The sequence below is a fragment of the Xyrauchen texanus genome, chromosome 23 (genome assembly GCF_025860055.1).
Source record: "Xyrauchen texanus isolate HMW12.3.18 chromosome 23, RBS_HiC_50CHRs, whole genome shotgun sequence".
Lineage (NCBI taxonomy): Eukaryota > Metazoa > Chordata > Actinopteri > Cypriniformes > Catostomidae > Xyrauchen > Xyrauchen texanus.
This window is the reverse complement of record NC_068298.1, coordinates 28,636,869-28,654,299: the sequence shown is the minus strand read 5'-3', so window position 1 is coordinate 28,654,299 and position 17,431 is coordinate 28,636,869. Positions and strand designations below refer to the sequence as shown.

At 39.6% G+C, this 17,431-nt stretch overlaps 1 protein-coding gene across 2 annotated transcripts in view; it reads right to left on the bottom strand.

The window, feature by feature from the left end:
• LOC127617328 (leucine-rich repeat and immunoglobulin-like domain-containing nogo receptor-interacting protein 2) overlaps positions 1–17,431 on the bottom strand; it is a 417,692-nt gene that overhangs the window by 334,006 nt on the left and 66,255 nt on the right. For both annotated transcript variants that reach the window (XR_007967305.1, XM_052089311.1), the window contains exon 2: positions 3,636–3,700. The gene's annotated coding sequence lies outside the window, so the exon portion shown is untranslated. The remainder of the gene's footprint in view (positions 1–3,635; positions 3,701–17,431) is intronic.

Genomic DNA, 17,431 nt, shown 5'->3' with positions numbered 1-17,431 from the left:
TACACTCACCGCCATAAACCACACTCCCATCCGGGTCATGGCACCAGTTTTACTGGTGCTACCTGACCCGCCCCGTACAGGATTCAAACTGGCGATCCCTTGCATGGGAACCGGACGCACTAGTAAGGAGGCTAGAAAAGCCATGGCTTTAGCCTTGGTTGCTAGTGCATCTCTTAAGGGCAGGAGAGTGAGGTTTACACACTGCACAACTATTACATACCAGCTGTCTACCGTTACACTCACCCCCTAAACCTCACTCCTATACAGGTCACGTACCAGTGTCACCGGTCCTACTCGACCTGCCCTGAGTGGGATTCAAACTGGTGATACCTGAAATGGGAGCCACATGCACTAGCTATCACGTACCAGCTGGCTACCGAGTCGCTATAAGCTCAGCTTTTCCCAAAGAGTTTTGTCATTTAAATGCTTAACATCAGAATAAACATTAATTAAATCTTGTTATTTAAATAATTCATTGTTCATTATAGGAATTAATTACAAGAATGTATGCATTCTATACATATATATATATATATATATATATATATATATATATATATAGTCTTTCTTCAGAGAGTACAGCTCTCATTAAATTGATTTTTTTATATGGAATGATCACTGTACTAATGCAGTACTGGCAATAAATCTGCCTAGAATCACTAGACCCCAAAAAAAGGGTCTTACATTGTCAAATGTGTTTATTTTAATACACATACTCTTGTTCTTGCAGCTTCGCTCATTTAAACAGCGAAAACACATTCATGAGTACTCATTCACATATCTCTTTATGGTGAGCTCCCATTTGCAACTTGTGCACTCCTTTTGTAACTGTAAATTAAAACAACGTTTTGTGTGCTAGCAAGGTTTAACTACCATTTCTAAATTTCACAGTCCACACAGACCTGCTGAGACTGAATACACTGCTTTAGATTTAGCATGGCCTTAATTGTTTAATACTAAATAAAATGAGGGGGCACAGGACACTGAAATAACGCTTGGCTTCAGTTGGTGCTCACAAGTACCATGGCTGATATCCCAGCATCCTCCTCGACGAAGCACTGGCAGCATTTTATTCTGTTTTCTCTTATCTGTCCATGCACAATGGTTTGGATTAGTCTCAGCGTTGATTTTCTCCAATGTCTATCAGCCATCAGCTTCAGGTTTTTCCTATCAATTGGATGAGCCTTGCATGTCAGGACATGTTGTAATATGCTTTGTGAAGCCAAACACAGCTCAGGTGGCAGGCAGGAGATGTGAGGCATGGTAATATTATGTGTCACTATAAAATAATAACATAGATTCAACATCTAATCATTGCCGCTGCCTAATGCATAACCAACATGCAGGTTCTTGTCTCGTTGCATCATTTTATGACCTTGTGTATTAGTGAACACGAAAGAGCCCAAGGCTGCTGAGGGCAGAAAATGTGATTTAGAGTTGCTGTGAAAATGCATTTGCATTATTGCGCTTAAATAAATAACCTTTGGCCCAGTGGCATAATTCATCTTCATTTTCTGATGTAAATAAGAAGCAAGTTGATGGTTAGAGTGAAATTCATTCGTGTTTTGCCTTTGAGCAAACGTCCAGGTATTTTCATCTGATCTCATATTGAAGTCTAATTGTGTGCGTGCATGCGTGCGTGTGTGTGTGTGTGTGTGTGTGTGTGTGTGTGTGTGTGTGTGTGTGTGTGTGTGTGGCGAGAGGATGGTGGTGATGGCTTGGTCAAGTTTGCCTACATTGTGGGGACCAAATACATTGTGGGGTCTGGCCAATAGTCCCCATGAGGAGAACAGCTTAATAAACAGAACAATAATAAAATAATAAACGCAACAATAATAAAATAAAAACAATAATGCCTTAATAAAAATGTAAAAATGCAAAAGGGTTTTGTGAGGATTAGGTTTCGAAATAGGGGATAGAAAATATTGTTAGTTTTGTGTGAAAATAACAGAAGTCAATGGAAAGTAGCCAGCATGATAAAAACAAGGCAGATGCTTAGACCCTGGTGCAAATAAAGGAAGATACTAATTCCACCCTAGCAAAAAAAGTGTCAGATACTATTTGCACACACATTTAAATACAAAAATACATTATTGGCATCACTGTAGTGTGTTTATTGTATTTACTACATTAACCCCTATCCTTAAAGTCGGCATGAAATGGAAGTTGCAACTGACTTCTGTATTGTGACATATTTCCTAATGAAATAGCTTATCGAACAAGAAAAAAAGGTGGGGCGGGAATTTGAGTTTATCCATTGGTTTTTGATTAGATTGTGAAAATATGGGCATTGCACAGCAGAACGGAGGCAGATCTGAATGCAAGTTTGCAGTGGACACACACACCCCTACCACCATGGTGCTTGAGTCAGAGCCAGTTATCGGTGAAATTGAGCAGCGATCTCAACACAGTTATGATCAAACTGACAACAAAAACTCACAAGCACAATTACAGTCTTTGCTTATGAAAAGAATGTAAAAGTTGAAAAACGAGTTACCATATTTTAAAGTTTTGAATCACAATACACTAAATGTAAAGGGGGAAAAAAAACACTTACTCGTGCTGTGCATCACAAGATAACTGCATACAATAATATAAATAAACTCCAGAGGTATCGGAAGCATTGTACTCATAAGTGATCACCTCAGTAATTCAGTAGTGAAATGTCTCGAACACAACCACGATACATATAAAAATAAAACATATGCATGGATGAATCATTCCCAATAAGATCAATAACATGCATTTAGAATAGAGATAGGGTGAATTTTTATTTCATGCCGACTTCAAACCTAAAATTGGAAAAAATAACCTTAGTTTTACAACAGAAACATAGATTCACCATGTTAATTTTTTTACATTTGTAGTAATCTACAGACCTCGCCATCAGATCATACCCTTCTTTTCACTCCCAGACATTCACCGTGACCAAATCACTGTGATGAAATGAACATTTATATGAACGCTGGTGTTTAAATACAATGCTAAATTAGGGTAATTGGCAAAAATCTACCCATGTCAATAATTTTATTCTGAGGTCGTTTATGACCGTACACTGATAAAGGAAGTTTGAAAAAATTCTTACTGGTCCATCATGAAGTTCAATATAATTAATCAGCTTTTCACAGACTTCATATAAACAGCAGAGACACATTTAATGTATTGTATATACAGAATCATGTCACATTGCTCAATCATGAAGAAATGCACAAACCAATCATATAATCAACCATCCTGTTGTTGTGGCATCTATGGAATCCTCATACTGAAGCCAAACATGGGTAAATTAATTAGCAGATATGTGAAATTGCATCAGTTTGACATTATGGAGATGAGAAGTTCAAGAAGCAGTCTGTGGCAATCTATAACAAAACCTCACCATGTAGCTGTGCTCTTGTTAATCTTTGTCTCTGAGCATGGCAAATATGGTTTTTAAAATTCTTGACCAACAAAAGACACAAAAGAGGCTACAAAAATATTGTGACATTTCCCTTGTGTTTATATTTTCTTTGTGCTCTCCTTTTTAGGATGGATAGTCAAAATAAATAACAAATCATTCCAGCATATGTATTACCCCTCTAGTCCCCACAGGGCATATCAGCCTTAGTTCTCACAGACATAATGGAGTAACTTACCACATAAAAACAGAACAGTTCATCATGGTCAGCCAACAGGAGGGAGAAGATGCAACATCCATGTCCTAAAAGGAAAACAGAGAGAAAGAACCGGGATAAGGACAAAAATACGGAGTTGAACTACATTTGCATTCACATCATTTGCAATGAATGACCTAAACAACAACAATAACAACATTGTAAACATGTTCATTTCACTGTGGTGAAGATGAAGACAGTATGTAGTGCTTGGTGAGCTGAGTGATCCACTCATTAGTTGATGTAGGTGTGTGTTTGGGGGGTCACATTGATTATATAGTTAAAAAGTGCTAGAACAGAAAAAAGAAGAAAAGCTAAAGATTAAATGAAACATTAATATATATATATATATATATATATATATATATATATATATATATATATATATATATATATATTTATTTATTTATTTATATATATTAGGGATGGTAAGATTCACCGATTCGCATTGGTGCATCGGCATAAAAGTTAACGTTGCGATGCAATGATTTAAAAAAGTGTGCATCGGATACAAGTTGGCATTTGTATCACAATACATCGTTTCTAACATATTTTCATCAGTAAAAAACGATTTATTTATATATACTGCAGTCAATGCAATGGGTTGCATTGTTCTTTAAATTACTGTTAATTGTTAATCAATAACAATAATAATAAAAACATTTGAAGAAAAAAAAAAGTAAACAACAAATCCAGAAAACTGTTTAAAAGAACTTCTAGGACTTTTAGGGTATTCTATAGGTTTTTCATATAGTGTATGCCATTGAAGAGACTGTAAGTTTATCCCTTACAGCCTCGTTTTCATTCCTGAAAAAAAGGTTTACTTAGCTCAAAATTACTGACATTACATTGAGTAGATTTGTCCTCCAAAGACATTTTCTATCTCCTACTTTTTTTCTTTGTTTATGCATAAACATAATATGGAATAATTCATAAAGTACTGCTGCAGTAGAAACCTGTAGAAACATATTAAGGAAGAATTCATACAGTAAAGTGGCCCTTTACCTAATTAATAGTCCAGAGGAGACGCACCACCTGTATTTCATTTACTGTACGAGGAAACATTAAAAGGACTATTTAATTAATTAAAATATTCAAAACATCAAAAGTAACTGCAGACAATGAGCTTTAAATGTTGGCAACAGAGCCTTTATCACACATCAAAGTATTTGTTAACCCTCAGTTATGGTGTCCAGCTCAACATGCTACCAATTGAATAATAGTTTCCAATTTGCCATCACCAGCTTTTTCACATCACAGTAACCTGAACCATTTTCACCTCACTATTGCTTATGCCCCAGTTTTATTTAGTCAACATCACCCTGTCAGCTACTTGTTCCTCTGGCATAAATCAGAAGCAGATTTCCACTTTCTCATTAAAGGTAAACTGTTTTAAGCAACTGTCAGACTGGCTTATTGAGCTAGTTTTCAATGATAGTAGATGGCAGGCATGTTCTTTATTTTCACTTCCCAGACATAAGCATGTCTCTTTAGTTTCACTCTTATACAGTATTTGAAATAAATCAATAAAGAAAGTAAACTGTAGGTAGTAGGGGGAAAGAGACAGCCTGTTCGCTCTATAAAAATAACATGTCTTATAATGCCAGTTCTACAAAAGCTACTGAACTTGCAGTGATGCCTCGTATTTTGTTCAGCAGGAATGTTTTTGACATATTCATAAATATTTGAACATGGTTATATACCATTCCAGTAGCATTTCCATTTAACGCGGTTTGGTAGGGTACCATTACAAACTGTTTTCAATCTGGATTTCTTAGCACGATTAGCTAATTCTGGTTAACCATGCTAGCGGAACACCTGTAATGACACCTCATGATTTGTAACTTGCCCAGTAAATATTATCTGCAGCTCCACGATGAAAAAGATACCATATCCTTGCCAAACACAGCAAAACATGTCTGCAATTTTAACGGTAAAAGACAGTAAAAGTAAAACAGTATAACAGTAAAAAAACTTTATTGATTAACGGGTAGTTACCTTAAAATATACAGTAAATTTTTTCCATAATCCTCTACCAGGACAAAACTGCTGCAGTCCAGCACAACTTCCCGCCTGGAATGAACTTGTTTACTTGGAAAATACATGTTCTCCCAATACACACTCTGAGCCCCTTTTTGCTCACACCATTGCAAAAGATCCTGCCACTGTGCCGTTCGTCAAAACAGAAGTAAACTAACCGTGTGTAAATTATGCATTAGAAATGTCCTTATATTTTAAAAGTGTGTAATTTTTCAATATTAAAATGAACAGAGTGAACTTTAAGCCATTTGTAAGGTGTCTTCCAGAGGAATCAGGAGCAGGGCGCAAATGTTGGGAAACTATCATTATTTTGACAATGCTGTTTGGTGCCACCGGTGGAAAGCAAGTTACGCAGATTTAAAGAGCATGGGAAAAAATAGCAGAAAATATTAATTCTTCATTATTTATTTTCATGATTTTGTTCTTCATAGGGTTGTTGGTGAATCAAAAAGTATATGTTTATTTAAATCAACAGTTATTTTGACTTTAACAATACATAATATATATTGATGTGTGTGCTGATATATTATAAATTCAACTGCTATACTCTGATATAGGGCTGGGTAAAAATATTGATTTGCAGATGCATTGTAATCTTCGTTTGTATGATCTCTATATCGATCTATCTACTGATTCTTAAATCCCAAGATCCATCTTTAACTCTATGTGACAACTCTCTACAATATGTGCAAATCACTCACATATTACTCACATACTCACAACTGATATGTTTCTGCAAGAAGCTTGCTAAACTGACAGTAGTCCTAAAGATACAGGACAGTTTTGGCAGTACTGTATTGGCACTTGTTTAACTAAATATTTAAATTGATTTGCAATTGTCATTGTTGGAATACAGGGTTCCCTATCAAAAGCTACACTTTGATGCTGCGCTTGATTTAGCGCTTTGGGAACGTCTTTTAGGAGTGACCAGCTGTGAATATGTGTGCAACACCACAATGAATTTGACTGGAATTTATAGCCTCTGCTGATGACATCATCAGGATGTACTGGTACCAGGGGCTATAAATGGATGTGCCACAGGTGCATCGACAGGTCTTTTGTCTTCAGACCATTCTGTATGTGTTGTCTGTCAAACTTTCTACTTTCCTCTGATAGGAGATAGATTTGCTAGGCAGTGTGCAAAAAACCTTTTTCTTTCTAAATATGAGCAATAAGCAAGGCAAACGGTGCGTGTTTCTGTGTTTACCCCATATGGATGAAGCAGACACACACCAGTTTTGTTTTGTGTGTTTGGGGGAAGAGTATGCTGCTCTTGCATTGGGGCGGGGCGGGTGCAAGCATTGCGAGTTGTTTACAGTGAAAATGCTTTGCACTCATCTCACTTACTTCTGAGAGCCAGCACCTACCCTTCCATCGTGGGGCTCTCATATGGATCTGGCTGAGCAGCGAGAGATGGGTCCATCCCTATCGCTCGCTCTCTCTCCAGATCCAACCGGTCCTTCTCATGATCTCAAAGCGTGCCCAGGTGCCTCTTTGGTTCATGAGGGGGACGTTGAATCTCTTGAGTTCCTCACATGATAGTAAAGTGGTTGAGGAATTACTCTAGGTGGTTACTCATGCGGTGGCCAGATTACAGTTAGACTGGACACATGAACGAGAGACCCCCAAAAGTTCTAAACAAGAGGACAGATTTATGTCTGGTGGCCAGGGGAAGGGAAACAAAATAAGTCCCTTCCCTTCTTTGAAGACCTCCATGATAAGCTTTCTCGTTCATGGGGGAAACCTTCTACTTCCCGCATCTTTGTGCCTTAAACATTGGCATATTCGACCATCGTGGGTGCTGAGGGATGGGGGTATTCGTTGATGCCGCAGGTAGAAGAGACACTCGCTGGTTATCTCTCACCTGGCTCATCATCGTCATTAAAAAAATATACTCTCCCCAAAAAGCTGTGCAGGACAACCTCTACACTTGTGGGGAAAGCATATCAGGTAGCAGGTCAGGCTGGTGCTGCCCTACACACCATGACAGTGTTACAGGCGTACCAGGCTGATCTGTTAAAGGACCTGAGTGCGGGCAGTATGATCGACAAAGAGGCTTTCTCAGAGCTTCATTGAGCCACGGATCTGTCTCTCCATGCAACAAAACAGATGGCTCACGCCATTGGTTGGTCGATGGTTGCTTTGGACAGCATGGAGAGACATTTATGGTTGAAACTTTTTTTAATTATATAGACAATTGGCTGAAACTAGCACAGTCACAAGAACTGGCATTACAGCACAGGATTATCATTTTTGCTCATCTGGTTTCTCTGGATTTGAGACTCAAAAACAAGAAAAGCGTTCTCTCTCCTACTCAGATAACTACATATCTGGGGATCATATGGAATTCAATCACGATGTGGGCACAATTGTCTCCCGCTCGAATCAAGACCATTCAGAACACCCTGAGCACTGTTCTTCTGTATCAACGAATACTAGATCTCATGGCATCTGTGTCCTCGGTGATCCTTTTGGGCCCTTCTGCACATTAGACCGTTTCAGTTGTGGCTCAAAGCCAGAGGATTTCATCCAAGGGCCAGTACCCTAAGGCAGATAAGGTTTACGTGCCATGGGCTACGTACCCTCTCTGTGGTTCAGAACCCGGTTCCTCACCTTGGGTCCCAATCTAGGTGCGTCTTGCCATCGCAAGTTGCTAATGACAGACGCCTCCCTGTCGGCCTGGGGAGCGTTCTTAAGTGGTCATCCAGCTCAAGGGGAATGGGAGGGTCATCAGCTCGATTGGCACATCAACTGTCTCAAATTGATGGCTGTATTTCTGGCCTTGAAGTACTTCCTCCAGTATCTGAGAGGCTGCCATGTCCTGGTGTGTGTGGACAACACAGCGGCAGTCTCTTACATAAACCTTCAAGGAGGTCTACGGTCACGCCAGCTAAACAGACTGGCATGGCAGTTTCTCCTTTGGGCCTAGGGCACGCTCCTGTCAATCAGAGCAGTTTATATCCCTGTATGCCTGAATGTGGGAGCGGATTTGCTGTCCAGACCAAAAATACCAACTCCACCCCGAGGTAGTGAGACAAATCTGGTTGAGATTTTACATAGCGGAAGTGGACCTCTTCGCCTCCCAACAGACTGCGCAATGTCCCCTCTACTTCTCTCTGAGTCACCCAGCCCCCCTGGGTCTAGACGCGATGGCGCATACATGGCCCAAAATGCGCCTGTATGCGTTTCCTCCGGTTTCTCTGCTCCCGGGAGTTCTGGCCAGAGTTCACTAGCAAGGGTCCTGCCGCTTACTGATAGCGGCATGTTGGCCGAACAGGGTATGGTTCTCGGAGATAATGTCTCTCCTCGACGGCTCGCCTTGAGCGATTCTGGAGAGGAGGGACTTTCTGTCTCAGGCGCAGGGGACGATATTTAATTCCCGGCCCGAGCTGTGGAACCTTCATGTTTGGCCCCTGAAGTTATCATGACCATTCTGAGTGCTAGGGCTCCCTCTACTAGAAGAAGTTATGCCAATAAATGGGGTGTCTTTGAAAGATGGTGCACTGCACATAATACAGATCCAGGTAACTGCCAGATTGCTTCAATTCTGGACTTTCTGCAGGAAAAATTATCAGCAGGCACATGCCCCACCACCCTCAGGGTTTATATGGCCGCTATATCAGTTGCCACGCCCTGATTGACGGGATGCCATAGGGGAAACATCCTCTGCTCGCTCACTTCGTTCTTGGGGCCATGCAATTGAGACCTCAGGATCCAGGACCAGGATCCCTTCATGGGACTTAGCGATAGTCCTTGAGGGACTGTTTGAGACCCCCTTTGAACCAGTCAGCATCTGATAAGCTTCTGACTCTCAAGATGGTTTTGCTTATGGCGATTACTTCTTTAAAAAGAATTGGGAATTTGCAGGCTCTGTCTGTCTTGCCATCCTGCTTAGATTTTGCCCCAGGAATGGCTAAAGCAATATTGCATCCTCATCCTGACTACATGCCTATGGTTCCTTTCTCGGCCATACATCTGGTCACTCTTGAAGCCTTCTGTCCCCCGCCATTTACAATGCTGGATCAGGAGAAATTTCACAAACTGTGTCCAGTCCATGCCCTTCAGGCTTTCGTCCACCACACTAGCCAATGTCGTAAGTCAGGGCAACTATTAGTTTGTCATGGGGTCCGTAATGGGAAAGCGGCCGCCACCAAACAAACAATGTCACATTGGGTGAGGGATGCTATTGCATAGGCCAGGGTGAGGGATGCTATTGCCCTGGCCTATGAGGCACATGGTCAAGCTTCGCCAGTATGTATCAGGGCTCATTCTACCAGGAGGGTCGCTTCCTATAAAGCTTTGGCTGAATCTGTCCCTCTACAGTATGTTTATAATGCGTCAGGCTGGTCCTCTCCTCATACATTCATAAGATTTTATAGTTTGGATGTTCATGCCACTCCGGGCTCTTACGTCCTTGAGTCAACATCACAAGCTCATGTCTGAGACCTCTTGCGTTCTTATGAGCACAAACTACACCACCATAAGGGGTCCAGACATCTGCAGTGCGGCGGCGTGGGTATACTCGTTCCCAAAGCGCTAAATCAAGTGCAGAATCAAAGTGCAGCTTTTTATAGGGAACGTCTTGTGTTACTTAACTGTAACCCTTGTCCCCTAAAAAAGCGGAACGAAATGCTGCGCTTCTTTACCGCACCTTAGGATGCCCTAGGACTGCTCTTCAGATAAAATACCTGACGATGCACCTGTGGCGCATCTATTTATAGTCACTGGTACCGGCGCATCCTGATGATGTCACCAGCAGAGGCTTTAAATTCCAGTCAATTTCATTGTCGTGTTGCACACATATTCACAGCTGGTCACTCCTAAAAGATGTTCCCAAAGTGCTAAATCAAGCGCAGCATCTCGTTCCACTTTTTCAGGGAACAAGGGTTACAGTTAAGTAACCCGAGACGATTTGTGCATTTTTTAAAAGCTCAAATTTTATCAAAAAATATGAAACACTTATGATGATGATAACATTTAAAAAATATATACTTTTGTAATATACTTAGTTAGAAGGTCCCCTGGACAATTAACAGCATTAGCTTTGTGAGAAGTTAACCCATATAAAGGAGAATGGATTTGGATAAAAAAAATGTATTGAATGCTTGTGATTAGGAATTTAATCAAATCTGGAAATCTGTACCAACCTACTCTGTTCTGGGAGTTCTGGGAATCTGTGGTGGTTTTTGTTTAGTTTGTAAATGTAAGCAGGTTACTATATTTGCTATTTGTAACTTTCCATTTACCAAGCTGTTAAAGCCTTTGAAAGTCTAGGGGAAACTTAAAGCTGGAATGTGCCTCTTATTGCAAGAGATAGTCATGTTTCAAAGTCTCCCTCTGAAGCCAGACTTCAAGTCTCCAACACAGAATGATGTACCCCAGGGCCCAAATATTAACCTGATGTTCTGTTTGGTTTTTGTCACCCTGCTCACATCCCTTTTGCCGCTTATCAGAAAAAAGTCAATACTCTATCAGCCTTTGCCTCAGATATCTGAGATGAACACAGTGGCAATGCACCCAAATGTTCCTCACCTCTGGTCTCTGAAGCCATAAAGCAGAATGATTTATGGTATTTATTCTCACAAATGCCCTGCATGCATTCTAGATGCCTTGGATCTGCTTGCTCACGTTGAAGCAGCAGAAAGTAAATACAGAGCACCATGAGACGACTGCTAGCATTAGTATTAAGCACTACCTTCCTTTATCGATCAGTTCCACAGATGCAAATCAGGATGCAAATTTCCAGTTAAACCTCAGTCGACATCAAAGCCATTCTCAAATGCGCCATGTGTACCAGACTGTTGATGAATATTATGCATGATTGAACTTCATTGGCTTAGGCTAAAAAACAACAGAAGCCATCAACTCTGCATTAATGGCGATTCACTTCTGCTCATATTCTTTTCCACTTTTGGTTCAGTGGGCACCTCAACCTTCTTTTGCTTCAAATACAGAAAACTGACAATCAAAATGGGAGGTTTGGCAGAATACAAATCTAAGATTTGATGTAGACAACTGTACCGTTTGCAGATAAAAGACTTGATAATGGATATGCCTGTTGTTTACTGTTACATTAGCAATCTGGAACAATTTCTGGAAAAAGAAAGTAATGTCTCTCTCTTTGGCGTAGGCCCCGTCCGGCGGTCCGAGGAAGTTGTATCCGGAACCATCATGTCCTGCCGGAGACAGGAGGCAGAGGCTCCCAGGAGGCAGAGGCGAGGAGCCTACCCCCGTGGGACAGGGCTCAACTGGTGGTGGTGGGGTGGTGGAGGTTGCTGTGTTAGCACACTGAAACAGCAATGTGATAGATTGTGAGCAGACTTATAAAGCAATGGCTTACATGCGATTGGCTAGGAATTACCCAGATAATGATGTGATTATGTACAGCTGCTAGTCTTCCTGCTAGAACTATGCTTCCCTTCCATATCAAGTAGGATTCTGTTTTATTTTGTGACAAAGAAGATATTAAAGATATTTCTTATCATAGATCTAGGCTACACATGGTCCTGGAATTCACTCAGTATTATCATTTATTGGGACTGCCAAATTTAATAGGATTATTTAATTAACAATTCTGTAAAATGGTTTTGTGTAGTTAATGCATTTAGCCTACTTCTATTTGAAATTAAAACTGTTTTCCTGTTGTGATTTCAAAAACTTGAATTGTACTTTTGCTTCTTTTCTTAAAAGGAGATGGATTAAGGCTGAATGCATTATATTATGAATGGAAATAAAAGCTGTGAAGCACATTTCTGCAAATTAAAAAATGTAGAGGCCTATTAATTTTGTTGACTCCAAAATATGATTATGATTAAGAACCTGCCGAAACATGGCATTATATCCGATGGTTATTAAAAAACTTGCAGCTGTCTGTTTTTAGGCAGTTAGTTGCAAGTAAACGAGATGTCCTCGCGTTTGACAAACGAATTACAGTTTGATTCACACAGATGTTATACACACCCCAAAATGGGTTTTAGCCAGAATAAGATGAAATATGAAGAATTAGTTTACTGCTTTACCATTTTTGTCTAGCTGGCAGGTCAGAAAAGGGATTTTTAAGAGTCCTGGTCACTTATAGTGCTTGTCGTATGGAAACGCTGTTTATATTGAAATGCTCCTTCACCTGACAATATCAAACCCGCTTCATGGGTGCGCTTACATGGTTGTGTTCATATGGATGTGAAATGCTGCACAACATATAGTGCGCATTCAAGCTATATTTAATTTCGGATGACTGTACGCACTGTTCCGCGAGTTCACCTAACTACCTGTAATTTCTTGACACTGCTTCAGTTCCCACTCTGTTTTAAACCAACTAGGTTGTGTCTGGCGGTATCGAATGTCCAACTCTGACTTTGGAGCCAATCATAATTAAGATTTTGGGGTGGCACCTGGGATAGCCAAAGGAGTGAAATTTCAGACAGAACGTATTTAAAGGTCATTGAAGTATGCATATAAATTAATACAAAAATTATACTTTCTACTTTTCAAATAAGCTTTGTTTTTTTTTAATGCATAATGTTAAAACAAAAAGATTCATTAAAAACGAAGAGCTGCATCAATTCCATATTTTTTCTTCAATTTTTTCCCTCTTGTCATCTATGGCAAGGCAGGCCAAATCAAAGGTCATCACCCAAAAATGCTCTCAAACTTTGTGGAACACAAACAAAGAGATTCTACATGTACACATGGTCTGCACATGCACTGCTGAAAGTGTAGGACCCCTTTGATTTGCATTGTATGGACACACACACCTCATATCTCCATCAATATATTTTTGCTTGTGTTCCGCAAAAGAAAGAAAGTCAAATGAGTTTGATACTGCATAAAGTTGAGTAAATGATGAGAGAATGTTTTTTTTTTTTTGGTGTGCATTATTCTTATAAGAATGTCAGCCTCATACAAAGAAAATGTAGCTGACAGCTTAAAACAGCAGCTTTAAGAACCAGCAGAAGCCTCTGCAAACCGGTAAACAGTAACCAGTAATCTAACTTGGTAAAACAAAACTTTTTTCCTATACAAATTGAGTTAATTAACAGAGGTTCGGGAGGAGCATGTTAATTTTAATCTGTCAAATTACAGCCCCCGAGCAGGAGTATTTAAGCCGCTGCTTGCTGTAACAACTCTCATGACATGAGAGTGTATTCAGCCCTGCCCATTGCCCATGAACAGACCCAGGCAGTAGGATCATCGGATGCTACTTCGCTGCAAAGGATTCGGCTCCACCAGAACAAGCTCTTCCATCCAAACAATCTCGTTATTTAACAGAAGCTGCCACAGCAGCTCTATTGACATGTTAGCAGTAGCAGTATTGACAGCTACCACGTTAAGTGTTATATTTTTGACCCTGTCTTACTTTCTATGTTCTATTCAAGCAGTTTATAGCGTCAAGCTGCTTCCGCAAACTAGCTGCCTCGGGTTTTTAAAAATCTGAAACAGCTCTCTACGGCTGCTCATATGTTCTCTTATCTAAACTTTCCACCCAGTGAGCAGTGCAAACTGCCTCTGCGAACGGGCGCCATTCCGGCTTCGTGCCATTATATTTCCATTTTATATAAAGCGAGAGAAACAAAGATTAACTATTCAATCCAACCACCATTTCAACCACCAGAATTTTTTATCAGGTTATGCCTCTCAGTCTCATTACCTCACCACAGCTTGTTTAGGGCGTGTTCTACTAACATGAATAATCATGATTGTTTCTCCCTCCAAAGAGCCCTCCGAAGCGTGATTTATTCTCTTCTGAACACAGGGGCATCATGTAACACAGAACTCCTTCCAGTCTACCGATAATCTAATTCCAACTTATTTTCAAACCAACACAGACATTTTAACGCAAACTCGCTGCCAAGCAGCACTCGCTCTGACCATTCCACAGCACACTGTAGTTATACATGGCCTCTGTCCGAACAGACACAAGCCGAATTCGGCTAAGCGAGAGGTGGATCATGTGCCGCTCAAGCACTTTTTTCTTAAAGGAATACACAATACACTCACAGACATTAACACAAAGTCTCTACAGCATTGGAAGCAGGCAGATTGTGTCGAAAGAACTAAGAAGAGTGCTGCACTATTAATGTTTTCATTTCTGATATATTTTCTTATGTGGATTTTATAAGACTAAGCTGTTACTGCAAAACCTGTTTGACTCAGACCGGTAACACTAGATACATGAAAATTGGAAAGTTGCTTATCAACTGAACAGAGAATTTGAAACCTTGCATTTTGGCTTTGTCTTTTCGTTACAGCCTGAAGATCGCTTTACAGGTGAAGTCAGAAGTTTATATACACCTTAGCCAAATACATTTAAACTTAATTTTTCACAATTCCTGACATTTAATCATAGAAAACTTTCCCTGTCTTAGGTCAGATAGGATCACTACTTTATATTAAGAATGTGACATTTCAGAATAATTATAGTGAGAATGATTTATTTCAGCTTCAAATTCTTTCATAACATTCCCAATGTTTAGAAGTTTACATACACTTTGTTAGTATTTGCCTTTAAATTGTTTAACTTGGGTAAAATGGTTTGGGTATCCTTCCACAAAGTTCTCACAATAAATTGCTGGAATTTTGGCCCATTCCTCCAGACAGAACTGGTGTAATTGAGTCAGGTTTGTAGGCCTCCTTGCTCACACATGCTTTTACAGTTCTGCCCAAAAATGTTCTGTCAGATTGAGGTCAGGGCTTTGTGGTGGCCACTCCTATACCTTGACTTTTTTGTCTTAAGCCATTTTGACACAACTTTGGAGGTATGCTTGGGGTCATTTTCCATTAGAAAGACACATTTGCGAGGAAGCTTTAACTTCCAGACTGATGTCTTGAGATGTTGCTTCAATATATCCACATAATTTTCCTTCCTCATGATGCCATCTATTTTGTGAAGTACACCAGTCCCTCCAGCAGCAAAGCACCCCCACAAAATGATACTGCCACCCCAATTCTTCATGGTTGGGATAGTGTTTTTCAGCTCACAAGCCTTAACCTTTTTCCACTAAACAAAACGATTGTCATTATGGCCAAATAGTTCAAATTTTGTTTCATCAGACCAGAGGACATTTCTCCAAAAAGTAAGATCTTTGTCCCCATGTGCACTTTCAAACTGTAGTCTGGCTTTTTATGGTGGTATTGGAGCAGTAGTATCTTCCTTGCTGAGCAGCCTTTACTCGTTTTACTGTGGATATATATACTAGTCTACCTGTTTCCTCCAGCATCTTCACAAGGTCCTTCCCTGTTGTTCTGTGATTGATTTGCACTTTTTGCACCAAACTACATTCATCTCTGGGAGACAGAATTTGTCTCCTTCCTGAGCAGTATGATGGCTGCATGGTTTCATGGTGTTTAAACTTGCATTGTATTGTTTGTACAGATGAACGTGGTACCTTCAGGCATTAGGACATTGTTCCCAATGATGAACCAGACTTGTGGAGGTCCGCAATTTTAATTTACTGCAGTCTTTGCTGATTTCTTTTGATTTTCCTATGATGTCAAGCAAAGAGGCATTGATTTTGAAGCTAGGCCTAAAAATACATCCACAGGTATACCTCCAATTGACTCTCACACCTATCATAAGCTAATTGGCTTTCTGGAATTTTCCAAGCTGCTCGAAAGCACAGTTAACTTAATGTATGTAAACTTTTGGCCCACTGGAAATATGATATAGTCAATTAAAAGTGAAACAATCTGTCTGTAAACAATTGTTGGAAAAATTACTTGTGTCATGCACAGAGTAGATGTCCTAAACGACTAGTCAAAACTATAGTTTGCTAATATGAAATTTGTGGAGTGGTTAAAAAAATGTGTATGAAAAGTGTATGTAAACTTCTGACTTAAACTGTAACTGTAATGAAGAAGACTAAGTAGCTGCAGTTGAATCAGCGATGTTTCATAATTCAAACCAGCAAACATCATTAGTAATTTATGATGAGGCAATGTTGTGGATGTAGCAGTTAGTATAAAGAATGGACAAACTCATTGGTCATATTTTCACATATTTCATGATTTTGTCAAAAAAGAAAAGTCTGTTTATACAAAAACAACAGATTTACAGAAAATATATTATCAAAATAATTTTCTGCATGCAAATATCTACAAATACACCGCTGATTCAAATGTGATGCAAACAGATGCCCGAACATATTGTTCTTCTGTCCATATGAATATATGTGTGTGTGTGTGTGTGTGTGTGTGTGTGTGTGTGTGTGTGTATAGATATAGTTTTTTTTTTTTATCCATCCACAGATAGTGAACAACATCTCTACAAAGAGGAGTTTTTAATAGGCCTAACTTGATGGTTTATGTAACTGCACACTCTTATTATGTTTTTGTTTTTTTTAAACGAGAGTGTCGATTACATAACAAAATCATTGAACACTAATGTGTTGCTGTAAACTTAAGTGTGCCATTATTAAATGCACACTCTATTTCAATGTAAAACAATGACATTCAAATCAATCTCAATCGCTTCTTTGTCAGCATTAGAGCCAATGCATGCACACCTTAGGTATCAAAAATCACATGTGACAATATCACAATAAACCTGTAAAAAGACCTGCGTTCCAACCCCATTCTGCATTCCTCTTGAGAGGTTGAAAGGGGAGACTGTGATAACTGTCAGAAAAGTAATAATGTTGATAATAATAGCATTGACGCAATTAAAGTGGGTTTGATTGAGACGGGGGTTGGGGCAGAGACTCTGTTCAGATGGGACTCATCCGCTTTTCACTTTACATGCT